At 45.1% G+C, this 23328-nt stretch overlaps 1 protein-coding gene across 1 annotated transcript in view; it reads left to right on the forward strand.

Annotated features, from left to right (window-relative positions):
* The window catches only part of TJP2 (tight junction protein 2), a 110374-nt gene that overhangs the window by 15233 nt on the left and 71813 nt on the right, over window positions 1–23328 (forward strand). The window contains exon 2 of the mRNA XM_054727341.1: window positions 9457–9577. The gene's annotated coding sequence lies outside the window, so the exon portion shown is untranslated. The remainder of the gene's footprint in view (window positions 1–9456; window positions 9578–23328) is intronic.

Consider the following 23328-nt stretch of genomic DNA (forward strand, 5'->3'; position numbering starts at 1 on the left):
TTTATTGTGGTCAGATTATTTGTACAACGAGGCCAAGTGAAGTGGGAGCTCTTGGTCTTTCGTTGTTAGAAGATAAATTGAGGCTTAGGGAGCGATTGAAGGGTTATTTAAGTTACTGACCTTTAAACTTTAAAAAAAATTGATTCAGAGAGAGAGAAAGATCAATTTGTTGATTCTTGTATGTGCCCTAACCCGGGATCAAACCCGAAACCTTGGTGTATCCGGGTAATGCTCTAACCAACTGAGCTACCGGGACAGGGCCCTTTACTAGTAAACTTTTTAAAAAAATATATATTTTATTGATTTTTTACAGAGAGGAAGGGAGAGGGAGAGAGAGTTAGAAACATCGATGAGAGAGAAACATCAATCAGCTGCCTCCTGCACACCCCCTACTGGGGATGTGCCCACAACCAAGGTACATGCCCTTGACTGGAATCGAACCTGGGAACCTTGAGTCCGCAGGCCGACGCTCTATCCACTGAGCCAAACCGGTTAGGGCACTAGTAAACTTTTTTGCTCATACACTCCAATCTGAACTCTACCATGTATATGAGTATATTAATTTATAAATGGTACACCTTAATGTAATTTAATATATATTAGTTTTCAAAGTACATATGAATATTTAAAAGCATAAATCCTCAAACTATAGAAACATCATTGATGAGAGAGTCATTGATCAGCTGCCTCCTGCATGCTCTCTCCTGGGGACTGAGCCCGCAACCCGGGAATCGAACCCTGACCTTCTGGTTCATAGGTCGACGCTCAAGCACTGAGCCACGCTGGCTGGGTCAAACTAAAATTTTAATGGTTGAGAGACAAAAAGGAAATAGGTGGTTTAATATTTTCTTTTCACCACCTCCCCCTCCAAAGATTGTTGGTATGTGCTCCCCACTTTGGAGACCACTGATTTATTCAGGTTAAGAGAAAAAAATGGGGGGAAAAAAGAAAGTTGCGATTGAGGAAAGAGAGAATCTGTAGAAGAAGTCTCAAGAATTTGGGGGCTGGGCCCAGCCAGTGTGACTCAGTGGTTGAGTGTCGACCCATGAACCAAGAGATCACGGTTGGATTCCCAGTTAGGGCACATGCCCGCAGCGTGCAGGAGGCAGCTGATCAATGATTCTTTGTCATCATTGATGTTTTATCCCTTTCTTCCTCTTCCTTCCTCTCTCTGAAATCCATAAAAACATTAAAAAAAAAAAAAAAAGAAAAAGATTTGGGAGCCTGGGGGCAGGTCTGAGAAACTTACTCATTGTGGGTATCTAAGTTAATCAAAATTACTATGTAATGACTCCCTCTTCTGTTTTAATTCCTTTGTATATATGAGTGTTTAGACAAGGAGCAGCACAACTCCTATAGCATATTAAATGGGGGGGGAAAAGCTTGAAGAAGTTGGTGAGGGAGGTGTATAGGTGAGAACTCCTTCAGAGTGACAGAAATGCAACTAAAACTAAGTTTCACAAATGCCCATTTATTAGCTTAATTAAAGGGTACCTGGGGCTCCTGGGATGACAGTGGCCAGTGGCCTTTAGGTATAGCTGGACCCAGAAACTCAATGACGTCACGTTGCCATTGGTACTGTGTTTTTTTTTTCAGCTACTAATGATAAGCCCTCTCTACATGATGGGAAACATGACCGCCAAGAGCCATAACAGCCCTGGTTAGCAACTCCAATGAGAGGGCATTTTCCTCTGAATGTCCCATCTTCATTCCCGGGAAGACTGGTCGACCCAGTCTAGGTCATGTGTACTATGATCCACTAGGTGGGCCCCTATGCTGGACGATCATCCAACTTTACCCCACGGAAAGCTGTCCAGAAAGGTCCTCAAAGCTGCGGGGAGACACTTACAAAAAAAAAAGGGGAGGGTGGTAGTTTCTGAACGTCTCCAACAATATATTTTCATGCTAGCAGAGCTCACCCATGTTGGGTTCCAGAGGTATTTAAAACAAAAAACAACCCAAAAGAGAATTGATTCTCAGTGAATTAATCTTTGCTGTTGACTCAGGCATTTAGAAACGCATTGCTCTAACGTGACGACTGGACCTCCTTCATTTGTCAGAGTGCAGCCTGTTGGAGGTTTCTGTAGAACGAGCCAAATCTGCTTCTGGTTTTAGTTCACCCAGGGGCGCGCAGGCTTTTTGGACCAATTATTCCCAGACCTTGAGATAAGTCACCTCCTACGCCATTAGTACTTGAAGGATTATCTGCCTCAAAGATTTATGTGCGGATTAATTGGGGAGCGTACCGTAGTAGATTGCTGTGTTTAGAACCACGGTCGTCCTGCAAATCATTTTCATTAGTGCTTTATTCAAAATTCTGTAGCCTTATATAATACTGACGTTGCAGGGAAATCTGAGTGAGCCTCTTCATTATTTATCCGGGGTTTGGCCTCAGCCTGGCCCCCACCCTTACCCCCCACCGAGCGTATAATAAATAGTTCTGACTGGGGAATCACCGAGCATCTAAAAGCGAGCATCTAAAAGCACAGCGGCATCCCGCTCCCAGTATTGCAGATTACTTCAGTTGCTTCCATTGAACAGGGAGTGAAATTTGCAAGACCTAGTAGTGAGAGAGAGAGAGAGAGAGAGAAGATGAGGTACAAAAAATACATGGCTATTCTGGAAGCAGCAGTTGGTATCACCCCTCTTAACAAAAGGGAACTTCTACCTGAGAGCAGAAGACACGTGAACCTGTGGCAGCACCCCGGGTAAGCAGGGGAGGCCAGGGGGTGCTGGGTGGGTGCTTGGGGGCCTAGATGGAGAAAAGGGTCATCTCTGTCAGAAGGGCAATACATGTTGAATTCTTCCTTGAGAACTTGGCGGATGTGGCCTCCCATACGGATTTAAAAATAGTCAGTAGTGAAATTAATGGTAATAATACTCTAGGAAATTCCGGGTGCAACGGCCAAGAAGAGGAAGTCTAGAGTAGAATTTTACATCTAGATATTTTAATTTCCTGATTTTGAAAATTTTTCCGTGGTCTAGCAATATAGCAATTCTTAAAGACGGAGTAAATGTGTCTTATTTTTTTTTTTCTACAATGCAAGTGCATCTCTGACTGAGGTGTATGTACAGACTGTTTCAGGCAAATACTTTACTTGAAACAGCAGCTTTTATTTCACATCTTTTTCTGAAGCCCCAATGATTTTCCCCATTGAAGAAGGGGTTAGACATGCTTTTCTGAGTGGTTAGAGGCCTCAATCCTTACTTTTTCAAACCCTGACGTCCCGATGAGAAACTTAGTTTTAGGTGCCTGTGTGGTGGTGTTTTTAGGGAATGGATCTAAGTTTCAAAACTGAATGAGCCACACATTAGAACTCACCCAAGGATCAACTCAAGGAATCTGTGTAACTTTTCTTTCTTTCTTTTTCTTTAAGTATGTTTTTATTGCTTTTTAGACAGAGAGGAAAAAGGGGGGGGGGGGCGGTGGGGAGAGAGAGAGACCGGCTGGCTGCCTTCCACATGCACCCAGCTGAGGATTGAGCTAGCAACCTCAGCATGGGCCCTAACCAGGAATCCAATTTGAGGCCTTTCGTTGCAAGGTATGATGCTCAACCAACTGAACCACATCGGCCAGGGCCTGATGATATTTCTTTTTAAAAAGTAGAAAGCCACTATCTTTTAAAAAAAATCATATAAGCAAATTACATTTATTATGGAAGACTTAGAAAATGCATAAAAACACGGGAGAAAAATCACACATAGTCTCATTTCCCTAAGAAAATCACTGTCATTATTTAGGTTCTCAATTGGGGTGGAAGTAGGGCATGGTGGTGGTGGAGGGATTTGCCCCCCAGGGCCATTTGGCAATGTCTGGGCACATTTTTGTTATAGCTCAGGGGGCAGTGCTACTAATATGTAGTAAGTAGAGGCCAGAGATCTTCAAATGGACAGGCCAGTCCCCCACAACAAAGAATTATCCAGCCCAGATGTCAGTAGTGCTGCTGTTGAGGTGTGTGATTGAGGTAGATTTTCTTCCCATCTGTCAAAGGTAGTTTTTATTAGAAATAAATGAGATATTTCTCTCCGAAATTTTAGGGATGCTTTAGAATGGAACCTTGGGCAGCATTATTCTTATTACTTATTCTTGTATGTTGTTATTACCATGCTACTGTTCTCTTAAAACGTAAAAGGAGTGTTTATATGTATGGAGGTGACTCGAGGAGAGTCCATGTGGGTTAATGTTCTTTCCCGGGGGGTATGGAAAACATGTTGTAATGATCAAACTGTGATTCTTCGAGTGGCCCCTAGAGATTGGACATACTGTAACCCTGGACCTTTGCCAGAGAATGATGGACGATTAGAGCTGGAAGAACGTTTGTCAGGGAGGTAAATAGGTTTCATATGGCACGCCAGAGCCAGCTGATGTGTAGACTGCTCAGAGAGTCAAGTTAGGGAGGACCCTGAAAGTCAAGTCCGGGCTTAGCAGGAAAGGAATGTTACAATTGTTGAGGGATGTTTGTTCTGGATGTATAATTGGAGAGCTGCAACACGTGGCCTGTATATTTACCATTCCTCAATTTTCATTTAGCCTTCACATTTTACAAGTATGAAACTCAGCCTCATTTGAGTCATGACCAAGGGCTTGGTCCTCAGACAGCAACTGGATGCTCTCAATTTCGGGCTCAAGATCATTCATGAAGGGATTCATCCTACACAAACTCACATGATTCAGATGTGTGAATTGATTGCCAAATTATTACTAATTTTTAAAAAATGTTTTTATTGCTTTTAGAGAGAGAGGAAGGGAAGGGAGAGAGAGAGAGAGAGAGAGAGAGAGAGAGAGAGAGAGAGAGAGAGAAACATCAATTGGCTGCCTCCCACATGCACCCCCATGAGGGATGGAGCCCGCAACCTGGGCATGTACCTTGACTGGGAATTGAACTCTCAACCTTTCAGTGCACAGGACGCCCTCCAACTAACCGAGCCATACCGGCCAGGGCTGTTCATTTCTTTTCCAGCAGTTGGAATAAGTACCTTCAGTAGAACCAGCTCAGCTTCTCCTCATTCCCCCAAAGAGTGAAACAGAAGTCAAATTATTCATTCCATCATAATCCTATTAAAGGAAGGTGAATGTTCTTTTATTTTTTTCTTAAACAGACATTCTCTTAAGCCTGATGAAAGTAGCATTGGGCACAAGGCAACAAGGTCTTGTATCTGTAATACGTTGAATACACATGGACGAAGTACTGTTTTGCTGATCCCCATTTTTTTGTTAGACTCCCTTGTCACCTGACACAGCCTTCCTTTGGACATACTACTATCCTTCACTAAGGATGGGTTCTCTTCTACTTTCATTTTATTAATCAGTTTTCAATCTTTCAGCAGCACCTCAGTGTCCTATTTCTCAAACTTTAATGTGCGTAAGAATCACTCTGGTAAAGTGCAGATTTTAATTTTGCAGTCACGGCGGGGCCCGAGAGTCTGCATCTTAATAAGCGTCCAGGTGATGCTGCCAGCTCAGGTGAGCCCAATGGATGGTCCAAGTGATGCTAATGGTTCAGCCCATGAACCACACTTGGAGGAGCAAGCAGCTAGAGAAGTGCCTTTCATCGTAGCCGACTTGCTTTTTCTGGACCTCGAACTTTCTTTCTTTTTTTTTTTTTTTTTAATATATTTTATTGATTTCTTACAGAGAGGAAGAGAGAGGGATAGAGAGTTAGAAACATCGATGAGACAGAAACATCGATCAGCTGCCTCTTGCACACACCCACTGGGGATGTGCCCGCAACCAAGGTACATGCCCTTGACCGGAATCGAACCTGGGACCCTTGAGTCCGCAGGCCGACGCTCTATCCACTGAGCCAAACCGGTTTCGGCTGGACCTCGAACTTTCTGATCTTCCTAAGGACTTTGAGTCCCAAAACTAGTACGTCCCCTCCCTGCAGTGGTGAGAAGTCAGGTGGAGGGACATCTGCCCATGAGCATTCTGACTGGCGATTTCTATTGGGCTGGTAGACTAAATAGTGAAGCCAATATTTCTCCCAAGAATTCTGTCTCATTCTTTCCAAGAAGTATTCTGATTACTACTTAACGTCATGGATAGGTTTTTGGAATTGCAACTTTAAGTGAAAGGATGTATAATGAAACCAATATTACCATAGGCTAATTGATATAAACACGAGTTAAGTTCCTGTGGTGTATTTCTGGTCACAAAAACATCACCAAACTTCGAAATAAAGGCCCAAAACACATCTCATCTTAAAACATTTTAGAAATAAATGTGAGCAATACAGACATTTAAGAGAGATTACTAAAAACAAGATAATTCCTTTCCAAACTGCTGGTTCTAGTTCAGGGTCCCTGGTGACCAGAGCCCATCTCCGCTGCTCAGGGTGCAAGGTGGGAACCATCTTGGACAGGACACCCTTCATAGCAGGGCCACCCACATACACACACCCACACCCACACTCACTCAGACTGGCCCAGTTGGACACGCCATTCACCTTGGGTGCATACCTGTGGGATGTGGGAGGAAATGGAAGGAAACCTGAGTCCCTGAGAAAACCCATGTGGACACGGTGAGAACATGCAACTCCAGCAAACAGTGGCCCCTACGGAATTGATTTTATTTTTTAATCAACGTTATACTGAAACCAGGTTGAAAGAAATGGTATTGCTCAAGGACCTGCTGTCCTTGTAATACTGCAGAGTGTTCAAGGGGGGACTCACGGGACATTGGTAACACTCTCAGCAATAAAATAAAATTTAAAGATGTCAGGCAATAAAATTATGCAATTGACTAGACAAATATGTGTTTCAAAAAATTGCTCATGAATCAATGTTTGTACATTTTAAATACGCTAAGAGACGCTGCAAGGTTGGCACCCTCTGATGAATTATTTGGATAAATTCCTCTTATAAGAGAATAAAACTCCAATAAAACTCCAATAAATATATTTTTATTGATTTCAGAGAGGAGAGGAGAGAGAGATAGAAACATCAGTGATGAGTGAGAATCATTGATTGGCTGTGTCCTGCACACCCCACACTGGGGATTGAGCCCACAACCTGGGCATGTGCCCTGACCAGGTATCGAACCAGTGACCTCCTGGTTTATAGGTCAATGCTCAACCACAGAGCCACGCTGGCTGGGCCCAATATGTGTTTTCTTAAAAAAAAAAAAAAAGAAGCTGCTTTTGCATTTTAAAACATAATTGGAAGTCAGGTCATGATTCAGTTTTCAAAATGTCCTGGAATTCATTCAGCACCAACTCCCTCCTTTTTGTACTTTTTCTTGGCTGTTAACAGGGCTGTGCTCTTTGGCATTCTACTTTGCAAACAGTGCAGTCACATGATAAGCCCAAACCACCAGCTACCAACCAATTGGCTGAAAGTTGCAAGGTCGCTGAAATGCAGATTGGAGGACTTGTAAACATGCGCATATTTACCCCACGGCCTGGCACATAGTAGATGCTCAGCAAAGATTTGCCCATGCTTACTCAGTTTTTAGTATAGTCACAAATGAAGAAAAAAGGATATAAAAGAGAAATGGACACCCAAACACAAAAATAGAGTTGCCTATGGATTTTCCTTGTAACACTTTGTAGTTTTCTAGCTCTCACTCAGGTTACCTGAGAATAATTTTAAATATTTGTTAATACTGTTGCAAACCAAGAATATAATTGAGTTCTTCCTGCCAAGTTTTCTCTTAATTGAAAGGTGGCCCTAGTCAATAATGGTGTGCATCAGAAATGGCTGCTTGTTACTGGTGGTTCCTACGCAGGTCAAAAACTTCAGGAATGTTATGAAAGGAAGTTAAAATGAGGGTGTCATAGAAGTGCAGAAACCGGATTTCGTTGAAAGGCAAACCAGTTAATTAAAAGAAGCAAGTTCTCTTTCGAGCTGATACCTGTAGAAACATTTCATATTAAGGCCAAAAGCATAGCCAAGCCCATCTTGATTGGCTGGCTGTTTATTTACCTTTGGAAGTAATAAAAGAAACCATGTATGGGGCAGGCCCTAATCCTGTTGCTTGCTTTGTAGGATGTCCAGATGGCCTTGCTTTAGCCAGTGCCTACATTTCCTGCTGATCCTTGGAGAAGGGAAATGTGTCCCCTGCCTGTACAAATAAAATCAACACTATCCTTTATTTCTCTTTCATTGTGTAGGGAATGTTTTGCACACACGCCACTGTCTCACTTTGTCTGGTAAACAGCAGAGTGTGTCCAGAACTGGTGAGAAGCCACATTCTTCCTCCCACTGGAGCAGTTCTCTGTGACTGCCCTGTGTCCAGGCCCAGGCCCAGGCCCAGGCCCAGGCCCAGCCCCGAAGCGAGCATGTTTCCTTGTGCTGTTTGAAAGGCACATGCGGGATTAATAAAAATGTCCGGAAGGGCTATTTCTTGGATTTTCTAAGGATAAGGGGTAAAAAAGGAAAAGTACTTGCCGTCTTTTCTACTTGTGGGCAAACCACGCACATAAAGATGAGCGGTATTATAAATGCAGTGGGAAATGAATTCCCATTTAGTTTTCAATGCTTTTCTCTATTGTATACTTTAAAATGGTAAATTTTATGTTGAGTGTATTTTACTACCATTAAGAAAAAAGTTTTCTCTTAATATTTTTCCACCTGCTGAGTATGTTTTTAATCTCAAATTCTTCTAAGATCTTGTCCTTCAGGATGACCTTCAGGTAGATTGATGATGCCAAATTTTACATGGGTAGTCATTTTTTCCAATTAAAAAAATTTTTTTTATGAGGGGGAGAGAGAGAGAGAGAGGAATCATTTTGTTGGTCCAATTATTTATGCATTCATTAGTTGCTTCCTGACTGGGGATTGAACCCACAATCTTGGTATATTGGGATGATGCTCTAACCAACTGAGCTACCCAGCCAGGATGATTTTCTCCAATTTTTGAAGACTGAAAACATTAGGGGCAGCAATTCCGTTCTTAGCTATAGATCCGAGAAACATTAAAACGTCCACATATGTACTTGTGTTCAAAACAGCCAAACAGTGGAAACAACCCAAATGTCCACCAGCTGATGAAGAGATGAGTGAAATATGATCTAACTAAACAATAGAATTGTAATTGGCCATAAAACGGAATGGAGTTCTGATACATGCTACAACATGGGTGAAACTTGAAAATATTAGGCCAAGTCAAAGAAGCCAGTCACAAAAGGTCACATAGTGTATGAATTGATTTGTATGAAATCTCCAGAAGAGGTAAATCGATAGGGATAAAAATTGGACTGGTGGTGCCTAAGGCCAGGGTGTGAGGAGGAGAGGGAATTAGAGGATAATGGGTAATGTCCAAGGGCTTTCTTTTTTTGAAATAGTGACAACTGTTCTAAAATGGATTGTGGTTATGGTTGTACCACTCTGTGAATATACTAAAAACCAAACTATAAATGGGTGAGTCATACAGTAGGTGAAGTTAGCTGCATTTCCCAAGATCCCTCCGTGCTGGGAACGACCATGCTGGGTTTCTAACAACCCTCTCTTTTTCAGGGCACGGAGTACCACGTTGTTATCATCTCCCTGTGAGTGGGACTGGCACCCCAGCTGTACCTCCGGGCACAGGTGCTCCACGAAACACAGACTCCTGCCTGCGAACAGCCTGCTTCACCAGGTACTTGCTTTCTTCTTAAAAAAACAAAAAACAAAACACCAAAAAACCCCACACACATTTTTATTGATCTTAGAGAGGAAGGGAGAGAGAGAGAGAGAAAGAGAGAGAGAGAGAGAGAAACATCAATGATGAGAGAGAATCATTAATTGGCTGCCTCCTGCATGCCCCTTACTGTGGATTGAGCCCAAAATCCAGGCATGTGCCCTTGACTGGAATCGAACCCGAGCCCCTTCAGTCTCGCAAGCTGACACTCTATTCACTGAGCCAAACCGGCTAGGGCGGTACTTGCTTTCTTTGTCTCTCATCAACCTAATTACTGGCTTTCCTCCACCAAAGTTTGATATAAATTATTTCATGTCATTGAGGTAGTCAAGGCCACCATTTTCAATGTTAACATCCTATTTACTAAAAAAAACAGAAACATCTTGTCTGCACTTATGGTCTGAATTGATAGGTATAACTTTGGCTATATGTTAATTGAGGCTCTTCCTGGCTAAAGCATGTTAAGTTCAACTCCCAGGGTTCAGGATAAATGCCTAACAAGGTGTTTTGGTGCCTGTGGTTGTAGGTCATTCTGGCAGGTCACCTTTCTCCCATTATCTTTGAGGTAGAAGAATTATATAAAAGACTGGCCTCTAAAGATTAATTATGTACATGCTTTTAGTGGAAGATGAAGAGTGAGTATTATGTATTTACTGATTCAATTTTAAGTATGAATTAAATGGGATTTACAAGGTATTAAACTGTATTTTGACAGATGCTGGGATGTATTCTTAGTTATACTTTAACCCCTGATTATAGACCAGTCTGTGATGGCTGGCTGGGATGGGGCTAGAATTTTTTTTTTTTTATGCGCTTGTTTTGGGATTCCTGTCTGTTTAAGCTCTCGGTCCCTGCTGGGGTGGATTCCAGGTACACGTCAGTGCTGGAGTTTAGAGGCGTGTGAATAGCACACAGCTGTTCAGATCCCAGCACTCCTGCCTTCTAATTGTGTGATCCCGGGCACATGTCTCCATTTCTTGGCGCCCCACATCTCCGTCTATAAAAAGGGAATGTTAACATGAAGCCAAATGGGTTCACATATAGCGAGCCCTGGGCACATACCAAGGCCTTGCTTGGAGTCCAGTTGTCCAAATGGGGACACTAGAATGGGGAAGTCCTCAGTTTCCACTGCCCCAACGGGGCTGGGCTGGGGTTGTTGATGAGATGATCTACGTAGAGCTCTTAAAGCTTCCAGCGTAGGAAGACATACTTGCCTAGACTCCAGAAATGGTTTTCCTGGAAGATTTCTAGGTAGGACCTATCGATCGAGTCAAATGAGTAGGAGGTTCAGCATGGAATATGGCAAAGGGCGGTTGAAGCTGACATCGTGGGAGGGAAGGCTTTTTCTGCCTTAAACAAAATACCTCCCTGGTTCTGATTTCCTGTAACGACCCACCTTTCCGCACCAGTTGGTTTCCCAAGGCAGTGCCTTACTCCAAAGCTCTCCTCGGCATGAGCACTGAAGGGTGCCCTCCAGCTGCTTGGCAAGCTTGGGGGGAGGGGGGGAGGATTTTTTCCCACAGCATCCACATCGCTCTAGTTTCAGATCCAGCAGGTATTTATTAAGAGCCTTTTATTTGCCAGGCACTGGGCAAGGGGCTTTCACCCGTATTGTTTATCCTCTGAACAACCCTGAGAGCAAGGTATTCCTAGCTCTCTTTTTGCAAATAAGGAAACCGAGATTCAGTGATTTCAAAAGGATTTCCTCAAGATGTACAGCCCCCGACTTCCAAATGCAGTGAGATTCCTGGAATACCAGCTGGTTTCCATACGCACTCTATAGTGCTTGAAGACGGAACACCTAAACTCAGATAGTAAACAGCTTTTTCTCAAGGGCCAGTTCTGATCAACTGGTTGTGGCTGCCTAGAGTAAGGATTCATAGGCCAAGTGTGTTGAGCAAGAATGTTGGGATCCACTAGCCATGTGTGGCCTGGGGCGAGGAAGGTGCCTGTAGAACCTGCCTTTGACCTGAGGTTTCTGATCATCAGCCGCTACCTGTTCTGCCCGCCTTTTCAATCTTGGAGTCTGGAGAGCACTGTTTGCCTGGTGTTTGTGGCTGATACTTCCAGGGGCTTTGGTGATCACTTTTCTGACATGGCAAAGTCATCTTCACCTCTTTGCTTTCAGAAAGGATGTTAAGAATTTGGGCGGAGACTCACTTTCCTAGACACGGCTTCTCATTGTTAGGGCAGTTTAGGTATCTTAGAGCTATTACCAACTCACCCCATAGTATGGGCTTAGGAAAAAGTGAGTTGTAAGTGAAGGCCCCTCTGCAGTCCTCGCTCCCTGAGGAGCCCCTGAGTCTATAGTAATACTGTGCTGGGGGAGCTCACACCAGCAGCCAAAGCCCCGCCTGCTGAACTGGATAAACCCAGAACAGTTGTTCTGAAACTTCAGCTGCATCAGAATCACCTGAAGGGCTTATTAACAAAACAGATTCCTGGGTCCCAGCTCCAGAGGTTCTGCTTCAGTCAGCCTGGGGCAGTGGTCGGCAAACTCATTAGTCAACAGAGCCCAATATCAACAGTACAACGATTGAAATTTCTTTTGAGAGCCAAATTTTTTAAACTTAAACTCCTTCTAACGCCACTTCTTCAAAATAGACTCGCCCAGGCCGTGGTATTTTGTGGAAGAGCCACACTCAAGGGGCCAAAGAGCCGTGCAGTTTGCCGACCACTGGCCTGGGGCGAGGTCCAGGAATTTGCATTTCTAACAAGTCTCCAACAGGCTGATACTTCTGGTGTCCGGATCACACTTTTAGAACCATCCACCTGGAAAGGACTTCTGGCCGCTGATGAAGAACGTGGGCTTGTTTGGGCACGGGTGTGTGTGTGTGTGTGTGTGTGGCCAGTTTCCCTGCCTGTGGTGAAGAGATTCTTCCTCAACATTCAATGAGTACCTCACACAGCACTGCCTGAGGGAAATCCAGAGGCCTAGAAGGCTTGTCCTGGGGGACAGGGGATCTAGTTTGGAATCAGTAATTGCATTGCTGTGTGGAAAGGGCTGCACTCACCCCTGTGAGGGCGTGTGAGCAGAAGGCTGAGGCAGTGACTAAGTGAGGGGGGGCCTCCGTGGGAGGTGATATCCGAGAGGAAACTTGAGGATGAAACGTAGTTGGCCAGGTATGCCAAGAGGGGAGAAGAAGCTCGAGAGCAGAGGCTACATCAAAGGGCCTCGAGGTGCCGCAGGAGGCCGGAAGGAGAGTGGTGTGTGTGTGGTGAGACTTCCATCGTAACTCCAGTATGACGTGAAGTGTCAACCTGCAGTAGTAACAGTGAGAGCTTTCCGATGATTTGGGTGCTACGACAGTGTAGTGGGTGCTGTGCCAGCTGTTTTACCTGCATTGTCTTCATTTAATCCCCATACCCACCTTCTAAGGTGTCGGTCCAACTATAATCCCGATTTGTGTTCGTTTCCTAGGGCTGCAGTAAAAAACCGGGTATCTTAAACAATAGATATTGATGGTCTTTGTTCTGGAGGCTAGAAGTCAGATCAAGCTGTTGGCAGGGTTGGTTCCTCTGGGACTTAGGAGGGGAGGACCTACCTCTTCCTGCCCTCTGTCCTTGGCGTGTGGACGGCCGTCTTCCCCCTGCGTGTCTCACCGCGCCTGAGTTTCTCCTTTGTATAGAGACACCAGTCACACTGGAGAAGTGACGACCCTAAAGACACCACTTCAACTTGATGACCTCTGTCAAGACCTCCCTCCAAATAAGGTCACATTCTGAGGTCCCAGGGGTTAGGACTTCAACATGTAAAAATTAAAAAATATATATATTTTATTGATTTTTCACAGAGAGGAAGGGAGAGGAAGAGGGATAGTTAGAAACATCGATGAGAGAGAAAGACTGATTCAGCCACCTCCTGCACACCCTCCACTGGGGTTGTGCCCACAACCAAGGTACATGCCCTTGACCGGAATCGAACCCGGGACCCCTCAGTCCGCAGGCTGACGCTCTATCCACTGAGCCAAACCGGCTTCGGCTCAACATGTAAAATTTTGAGGGTTCACAATATTCCGCATACCACCATTTTACAGACAAAGAAATGGAAGCTTAGGGAGTTTAGATAAGCTGCCCGAATCACACAGCCTTGAGGCTGAACCGTGCAAACGAGCCGTTTGTATAGGTCACAAACCGTCGAATAGTGTCAATGTCGTAGGTTAAACCCAAGAAGTAGCCGAGCTGGAACTTGTTGAAACACAGGTGTCTGTCTGACTTCATGGTTGTGCTCTTTCACCCAGGGCTTTCCTGGCTTCTAGCATTTTCTTTGTTTCTGCTCTGTTTCCTCCTGGTTCCTGGGAAAAGCCGTGATGTGGATGGAGGGAGATAGGGTACCAAGCACCCAGCTTGTTAGTTTGAGGTTCTTGAGCTTCTGAGTAAAATGCTCTTATATTACAGTTTTCTATCTCACCTGTTTAAGAAGACCATGGGAAATTACAAAACACTTAAAATTCATGAAAGAAATGGGCTGTGTTTTTCGAGATGATGTGCTGTTTTGCTATTAAAATGTTAACATTCCTGTAAATACACAGGCTGTGTATACTAGTAGATGTCCTATTCTTAATTTCCTTCTCAGACCAGCCTAAAGGTTCATAAACAATGAGTTAGCCTTACACTTGTATTGCAGGTACATTTCCTTGGAATTATTTCAGCATTCAGGGATTTCAAGCCACTTAATTTGTAGCCTTAGGGATTTTAGACAAGTGGTTTTTGTCACACAATAATTCCATGTTTTCCTCTCTGAGTATTTAAAGTAAAAAAAGCATTGCTTCAAATACTTGTCTGTAAAGACTTTGTCATTTTAGCAATTTCAGCAGACGTTCATCATGAGAAATTGGTACACCATTTAAATGGAAGAAAAATAAAAATAAGATGGTTTTATTCTTACTTTTGAGTGTTCTTGTTATAGTCTAACATGTTTTCCAAACAAAAGTTAGCATGCATGGCTTACTCATGAGATCATTAAGACAAGTGCTGGTCACCTGGCCTATCTCTGGGAATCGGAGCTGTCTGGACATTTTCAGTGTAGCACACAGATGAGTAATACTCAGAAGCTAGCTTCTGAAACATAAAATGTTAATTATACTCCTGCTTGTTGAATACAATCCAGAACCTAAGGATTAAACGATGACCAGGGGATTGCAAACCCAGAGCTCTCTCTCTTACCTTTCCCAGCCACAGTTCTGTTTTTCTTTTTTTAAAATATGTTCTTATTTGTTTTTTAGAGAGAGGGAGGGAGAGGGGAGAGAGAGACAGAGAGAAAAAAAAAACAGTGAGAGAGAGAGTGAGAGTGAGAGAGAAACTTCAATCGGTTGCCCTCTGCACACACTTCAACCAGGGATTGCAACCACAACCTAGGTATGTGCCCTGACCTAGAATCTACCTGGCGACCTTTCGGTGCAGGGGATGACCCTCAACCAACTGAGTCACACCAGCCTGGGCCTCACAGTCACATTTCTTAATTCTTCCTGCTTATTTTCCTTACCACCACCTACCCTTCTTTCCAACACCTTCTCCTCCGCCTATTCTAGCCACTTCTGGGTCTAGTCCCTGGTGTACCCTGTGGGGTGGCCCTGCACTGCCTGGGGACATGTTCACGGTGTCCAGCTCCTCCCTGGCTGGGAGTTGCCGTCTAATTTGCAATCAGCAGTCACAGTGCTGAGCCTGTGTGGGCCCCTGGTGCTGTGGTTGTGTGGGAAAGCCTGGGGGCAGCTTATTTTATGATTCCCATGTAACCTGATGAAATTGAGGTAACGAATTTGCAACTAGCTTCTGGTTGGGGGGTGTCATTATTGGAGCCCTGATTTGGGTACTGTATCACATTTCCATCAGTTGACTGGTTGGTGACAGCAGTTTTCAATTCAGCCAAATTTTTGACTTTTGTAGAGATAATCCAGTATAGTGAGATTAGATAAAATGTCCTGGACAGGATTTCCTCACCTCATCATACTTATGTTGATATTTGAAATAATTATGGGTTTTTGAAAATGTAATTATTGTTAATATTTTTAAAATATATATATTTTTTACTGATTTCAGAGAGGGATAGAAACATCAATGATGAGAGGGAATCACTGATTGGTTGCCTCCTGCACACCCGCACTGGGGATCTAGCCAGAAACCTGGGCATGTGCCCTGACCAGGAATCAAACCGTGACTTCCTGGTTCACAGGTTGATGCTCAACGACTGAGCCACACTAGCTGGGCTATTATTAATATTTGATATTGGTATTATAATATAATTATTGATATTTTAAAACAATCAAAATAATCCTATATAATAAAAACCTAATATGCTAAGTGTCTGGTCATCCAGTCAGCCATTCAACCAATCAAAGCATAATATGCTAATGATATGCTAAGGCAGCTCAACTGCTTGCTGTGGCGTGCACTGACCACCAGTGGGCAGATGCTCCAACCAGTAGGTTAGCTTGCTGCTGAGGTCCAGCCAATTGGGACTGAGTGAGATGGGCCAGACACGCCCTGGAGCCCTCCCATGGTTTCCCCTCCCCTCCCCCCCCTCCGCCCCAATTGTGCACCTGGGTGTCTCTTGGCCTGGCCTGCACCCTCTCTTAATCCGGGACCCCTCAGGGGATGTTGGAATGCTGGTTTCGAACCAATCCTGCAGGCCACTCCCCTCAGGAGGGCGCCAGATGCAGGGCTCAGGCCTGGCAAGCGCTGCTGCAGCAGTGCGAGCCTCTCCGGATAGGGACTGATTGGGTGCGAGCCCATGGCTGGCGCAGTGGGGTGGGGATGAGCAGGAGTGGCAGGCAGTGTTGGACTGCAGGTTTCAGTCTGATCCCCGCAGGCCACCCAAAGGGACCCCTCCTGTACATGAATTCGTGCACTGGGCCTCTAGTTACTTTTAATTCAGATGTTGTCTGGTTACTAAAATAACTCTACCAACCCACTTTGAAAGAGGTTTCATAGTATGCTAAAGTTACATTTGTCTCTCCTGATGGCTTCAGCTCAGTAGAATACATATAGTAAGAAAGAGGGACGCTTTCCCAAGAATCAAAACATTTTAGCCACTGGAGGATGGTTCTAGAGGCAGAACTAGATCAAGAAGAGAGAAGACAGGTAAAAATTAAAGTGTCATTGGGAATTGCTTCTGAAAAATAATAGAAAAACACTTTATACAGAATGTAAATCTCAGAGAGCACTAAATCTCTTGGAAATAAATCTTGCTTGTTTGTTTAAAAACTTAGATAATAACTTTAGAGACAGGAAAAGCTGAACGCCCCACACATTCCTGAAACTGAATGGAAGATTTCACTCTTGTGTTAATGTCAGTCTCACGTCCCAGGTTAGCAAGGAATTTGATGCACCTTCGGTAAGCCTGACTTGGTTCATGGTGGCTCGCCAGCCTGCTTGCTTCTCTTCAGTGCTCTAGGGGTGGTGGAAATTAGCTTGATGCAGTCTTGCTGAGAATACCGCCAGGCAAGCTTTACCAGAAATCATGGGACACAAAGGCTCAGACCAGAGTCAGCTGTCCTGCTCACACCATTTATTCAATTTATTCAACTTGAAAACACACAGCAAGAAGCAAGGGGAAAGAGATTAGAACACATTAACATAATTAGGTTGGGATACAAATAGGGTAAGGGGTCCACACTTGTGGAACCCTGTGCTCCCTGGGGTATCTGCTCTCCTAGATGATGGTGTGGTCACAAAGAACAGAGTTGAGGTTGAACAAGGGTCTCAGCACATAGAAGTATCTAAAGCCAACTCATGCGTGCTCTATCGGAGGAATGCAGGGCAAGAATGCCTGGCCAGTAGCTATAGCTCATCAGATCTGTGTTTTATCAGTGTTTCGGAACAGAATATACTTGAGGCTAGAACTGGACATATTGGATGTCACCAATGGGTGATCAATTTAGGGATGACATAGCTGTCAATCAAGAGGTAATACGAGATGACGTTTACATATTGTTAATATTTTATTAAATAGGAAATACTTATTAACAATAAAAATTCGAAGTTACACAATACTTTATATTATATTATATCTATAATTGTAAGTTATTTATTAAATTTATTTATTTATTTACTTATTTATTTTTTAAAATATATTTTATTGATTTTTTTACAGAGAGGAAGGGAGAGGGATAGAGAGTTAGAAACATTGATGAGAGAAACATCAATCAGCTGCCTCCTGCACACCTCCCGCTGAGGATGTGCCCGCACCCAGGTACATGCCCTTGACAGGAACTGAACCTGGGACCCTTCAGTCCGCAGGCTGACGCTCTATCCACTGAGCCAAACCGGTCAGGGCAATTTTTATTAAATTTATTAATATATTTTATGAAATATGATTACTATTTAAGATTTACTTTGTCCTTCCATCCCCTTTTATTAATAAGTAGTTCTTATTTGTTTCATTCTTTTCACCTACATTTAACACAACAGTTATTCTGTTTATTAGTATCTTTTAACACATCTTACGGTTATTAACTTACTATCGACACTAGACATATCTTACGAATTCTGCCTGAGACTCACAAGCTACTTGCTTCCTCATTATCACTGCAAAATAAACCTTCGGAGTTTCATCCACCTGGTTTTTCTCCTGTCCTCTATACCAGTTTTAAAAATAACTTTAAATAGAAGAATTTGTTTAGCAGATTATAGCACTATATTCATACAAATGGAATATTATGCAGATAAAAGATGATGATATCGCTCTATATTGCCATGAAAAAATAGTTAAGCAGTATTCCTATGTGGAATAACAGGTAGCAGAAGAGCATGTCTGGCATAGCCCAGGTGTAAGAGGTTGCATCCGATATCTACATGCTTACCTGGTCAGAGAGGTACCTGGAAGGATGCTCCTCCTGTCACTAACAGTCGTTTGCTCTGGATAGTGAGGTTTTTTTGTTTGTTCGTTTTTGGTTAATCCTCACCTGAGGATATTTTTCCCATTAATTTTTAGGGAGAGTGGAAGAGAGAGGAAAAGACAGAGAGAAACATCGATGTGAGAGAAACACATCGATTGGTTGCCTCCTGCACGAGCCCTTATCAGGGCCCGGGCTGGGGAGAAGCCTGCAACTAAGGTACGTGCCCTTGACCAAAATTGAACCTGGAACCCTTTGGTCCATAGGCTGATGCTCTATCCACTGAGCCACACCAGCTAGGACTGTATAGTGACATTTTAATTGCATGGTGCTACATTTTTATGATCTACTCTATGGTTTGGGTAAATAAACAAGTATCAGTTATATAAAAATGATTGAAATCCAGATTATGTCTGCATACAAATACATCTCTATATATATAAAAGGCTAAGCGACCATTGCATCCGAAACAACCCAACAGACGACCGAACAGGCTGTGTGGGGCGACCAGGCTGGCAGGGAGGTTAGTGAAGGGCAACCAGGCCAGCGGGGGGGCAGTTTGGGGTGACCAGGCCAGCAGGGTGAGCAGGTGGGGGCAACCAGGCCAGCGGGGGGGGGGGAGGCAGTAAGGGGCGACCAGGCTGGCGTGGGGGGGGGCAGTTGGGGGCGATCAGGCAGGCAGGCAGGTGAGCAGTTAGGAGCCAGTGGTCCCGAATTGTGAGAGGGATCCCGGATTGGAGAAGGTTCAGTCTGGGCTGAGGGACACCCCCTCCCCATGCACGAATTTCATGCACCGGGCCTCTAGTATGTAAATAAACCTAAGAAAAAGAATCGGAGGACTAGACCTTTTCTTTTGTAGACCAAAGGCAACATTTTGCAAAGAGAAATTTTTTTTCTGACCTTCAACATGTTTTACTTTCCTTCCATAGGGTAATCTTCCATCCTGTGTCAGAGAACAACACTGTCCCTTTAGCAGAATTTCCCAAACCTCCCTCACGATGAGACTGACCTGAGGCTGAATGCTAAAAATATCAATTCCCCAGGCCCTTTTCAGACTGACTGAATCAGAATCTCTGGGGACAGGTCTTGGGTGCGTCAGGAGATTCTTATCCTCAGAGGCATTTAGGACTCTGTGCTATAGGAACAGAAACGTTAGCAGCCACATTTTCCATTTTTATTGAATGCCTCCTGGAAGTGCCCAGGCCAGGCCAGAGTCCTTTGTTTTAAGAGGCTGTGCTAATTTGCATGGCTGCCCTGGAAAACTTATCTGTTTGCAGCCTTTTTCTAAGGCCCCTTTCAGGTCTGAGACTTCTTTGAAAATGTAGGAGGCTCTTCAACAACTTTAATCTGTGTCCATCAGGGATACTGCATTCTTAGGGTTAGACGATTCTGGTGATAATTTTTAAAAGCAATTCACGTGTTGCCAGAGGCCCCTCTGGTTTCCCTGGAAGGCCTGTGTGCCTCATGCAGGCAGTCCCCTGAGCCACTCTGACCTCAGATTCCCTCCCTGGCCTGTGACATGAGGGCCTTTTTACTTAGGGAAAAGGCTAACTTACTGATTTTTTTTTTTTAACAGGTACTTATTTAGGGAGGGGGAGCTCTGAAATCCAGTTAGACACCAGAAATACCTTTGAAACAAAGGTTTGAATCAAAGGTTCTAATTTACTAGCTCGTGGGCTGGAGCGAGATGGCACTGGTGGCACTTACCTTTTTAGTGCCCGCAGGAAGTTTTGAAGACGTGGGGCCGCAACACTGTTCAGTTGCTGTGTCAGCAAAAATCCCTTGCGTTCTGTTAAAAGGAGCCAGAGGGGAACGATGACAACAAAGCCCGCCTGCTGTAGATGGAGGCAGTGCACCTGGGGACCAGCGAGCCGTGATGGGAAGGGGCTTTGGATCTGACAGACCCCAGCTTGGATTCTCACCCACCACCTGCTCAGAGATGATCTCTCTGCTTTTCCTCTCTGCAGCGCAATTTCCTCATCTCTAAAGGGGGCAGTAATGGCAAGTATGCAGGGATGCTGTGAGGATTTACTAGTACATCGATTGAGCAAAACGAGTGTTTGGCCCAGCCGGCTGGCATGGCTCAGTGGTTGAGCATCGACCTATGAACTAGGAGGTCATGGTTCGATTCCAGGACAGGGCACATGCCTGGGTTGCGGGCTCAGTCCCCGGTGGGGGGCATGTAGGAGGTAGCTGATCAATGATTCTCTCTCATCATTGATGTTTCTGCCTCTCTCTCCCACTTCATCTCTGAAATCAATAAAAATATGTTTTAAAAAAAGAGTGTTTGAAAGCTTTTGGCAACTAATATTCATTTTATTGATCACTGTCTATCAGCATTTTATTTCTTCACTAGAGGCCAGATGCATGAAATCTGTGCAAGAGTAGGCCTTCCTTCCCCTGGCTGCCGGCACTGGCTTCCCTCTGGCACCTGGGACCCAGGCTTCCCTCCAGCACCCGGCACCTGGGACCCGGGCTTCCCTTGCAGCCCCGGCTTCGTCCGGAAGGTCATCCGGTCTAATTAGCATATTATGCTTTTACTAGCTTTCCCGTTGCAGGAAAATTCCTGCAATGGGATTTCCTGCTGCACTCTACCCCGCCTCCGCCCCGCCCTTGCCGCCCGCCTCGCCTTCTCCTCCAGCCCGCCCGCGTTTCCCTTCGCCCCGGCCCCGCCTCTGCCCCGCCCTTGCCGCCCGCCTCGCCTTCTCCTCCAGCCCGCCTGCGTTTCCCTTCGCCTCCGGCCCCGCCTCTGCCCCGCCCTTGCTGCCCGCCTCGCCTTCTCCTCCAGCCCGCCCGCGTTTCCCTTCGCCTCCGGCCCCGCCTCCGCCCCGCCCTTGCCGCCCGCCTCGCCTTCTCCTCCGGCCCGCCCGCGTTTCCCTTCGCCCCGGCCCCGCCTCTGCCCCGCCCTTGCCGCCCGCCTCGCCTTCTCCTCCAGCCGGCCTGCGTTTCCCTTCGCCCCGGCCCCGCCTCCGCCCCGCCCTTGCCGCCGGCCCCACCTTCTCCTCCAGCCCGCCCGCGTTTCCCTTCGGCCCCGGCCCCGCCTCCGCTCCGCCCTTGCTGCCGGCCCCGCCTTCTCCTCCAGCCCGCCTTCGTTTCCCTTCGCCCACGGCCCTGACTTCGCTCCTCCCTTCTCCTCCCCCCGCCCCCCTGGCTTGCTTGCTTCTTCGAAGCTTTACTCCCCTTTGCAGCTCTTGGCTTCTTTCGACACTGTCTTGATATGCAAATTAGCCGCCATCTTTGTTGGGGCAATTTGCATGCTCGTCCTGATTGGTTGGTGAGCGTGGCTTGGCTGGTGGGCGTGGCTTAGGTGTAGCGAAGGTGCGGTCAATTTGCATATTTGTCTATTATTAGATTAGATTATTGTGGATGGAGGGTTAAGAAGTGGCACCTGTCCCTGGAAGAGGATGGGTTTCATATAGCCTGCGATGTAAACAGGAGTAAAATAGTAAAAGCCGAGGAAACACGAGCGCAGTGCTCTGAGGACCCAGGACAGCCTGCAGGAGGGGAGGAGCCCTGCTCTGCGCGGAGCGCTTGCCCCAGCAGGGCCTGTCTAGCCAGACTGTGCTCCAGAAGGTGCTTCTAGGATCTCCAGGCTTAGAGTTGAATCATGCTCTGCCTTAGCCCTGGCTGACTAAGCTGACCTTGACCTCTGCCTGCCATCCTGAGCACTCCCAGACCAGCCTCATAAGTCCCCTCAGAGTCTGCAGGTGAGCAGCCTGGTACCACCAGGCCAGCCCAGACAACAGCCATCTTCCAACCAGAACTCGCCACACCAGTCCAGGGCTCATAATCCATCAAGCCCACTGCTGACTCTGAATTGCACAGCTAATTTTTTTTTTCTCCAACTTTGTGGCCAGCTAAACCTACCCTATGCCTAGAAACACCATGGGGAGGATGCTGGTCTTTGTGCCATGAGTAGGGAGAGGGTGAATGGAAGGCACCATCCATTGAGAACTGAGAACTTTCTCTCCCTGTAAGTCTGACTGCTTTGTTTTCATCACTTTTGCACTTACTCTACCACCTTTTCATTATAGTGATAATAGCAGCCAGGCAATGTGTTACCACCAGTAATGATAATGATAATAATAATAATAATAATAATAATAATAATAATAATAAAACAACAACAACAACAATAATAATAAAGTTAAAAAGGGAGAGCTGTGGATAATAGGCTCAATTGATTGTTTGGGATACTCGCCCTTTCTGCTATAGTCCTCTGCAGGCTTCTCTTACCCTAAGCAGACCACCCACTGCCCCCATCTTTTCATACCTTTGCACTGTTAACGTAAGAAACATTCAAACCTGTGGAGAATTTTTGTGCGTTTATTTGAGCCAAACTGTTGACAAATGCCAGGAAGCAGAATCTCAATGGATTGAGATAGTGCCCAGAGAATGGCAGTTTTTCACCTTCTTTTATACATTAGAATCAGAAGAGGAGATGTAAGTGGGTTACATGAAATCATTGGTGATAGATGATGAGGGAGGCGGGAGAAAGCAAAGGGCGGCGGGGAAGAGAAGCCTCTGGGGTTGGGCAAAAAGTAAAATGATAAGACACATACCTCTTTTACTTAGGTGGATGCAGGATAGTTAACAGTCAACAATGAACTCAATAAAGATGAGGGGATTTGAAGTCTCCACAGAGCAGTGCCTGTGCTTTGAGAGGTCTGGAAAAAAGGACAATTATTTGACATTCCAGTGATATGTTATTGTAGATGCAACAAGACAATACATAGGCTAGGTTTAAGGTAAAGATGGACTGGTCAGGGAAGATACTGGCCTAGGGCATGACTATCCACCAGAAACCACATTTTAGTTTTAAAAACTTTAATTTCAGACCATCCTTTGTGGTTACTTTAGGTCTCTTGAGATTGC

The sequence above is a fragment of the Eptesicus fuscus genome, chromosome 15 (assembly GCF_027574615.1).
Source record: "Eptesicus fuscus isolate TK198812 chromosome 15, DD_ASM_mEF_20220401, whole genome shotgun sequence".
NCBI lineage: Eukaryota > Metazoa > Chordata > Mammalia > Chiroptera > Vespertilionidae > Eptesicus > Eptesicus fuscus.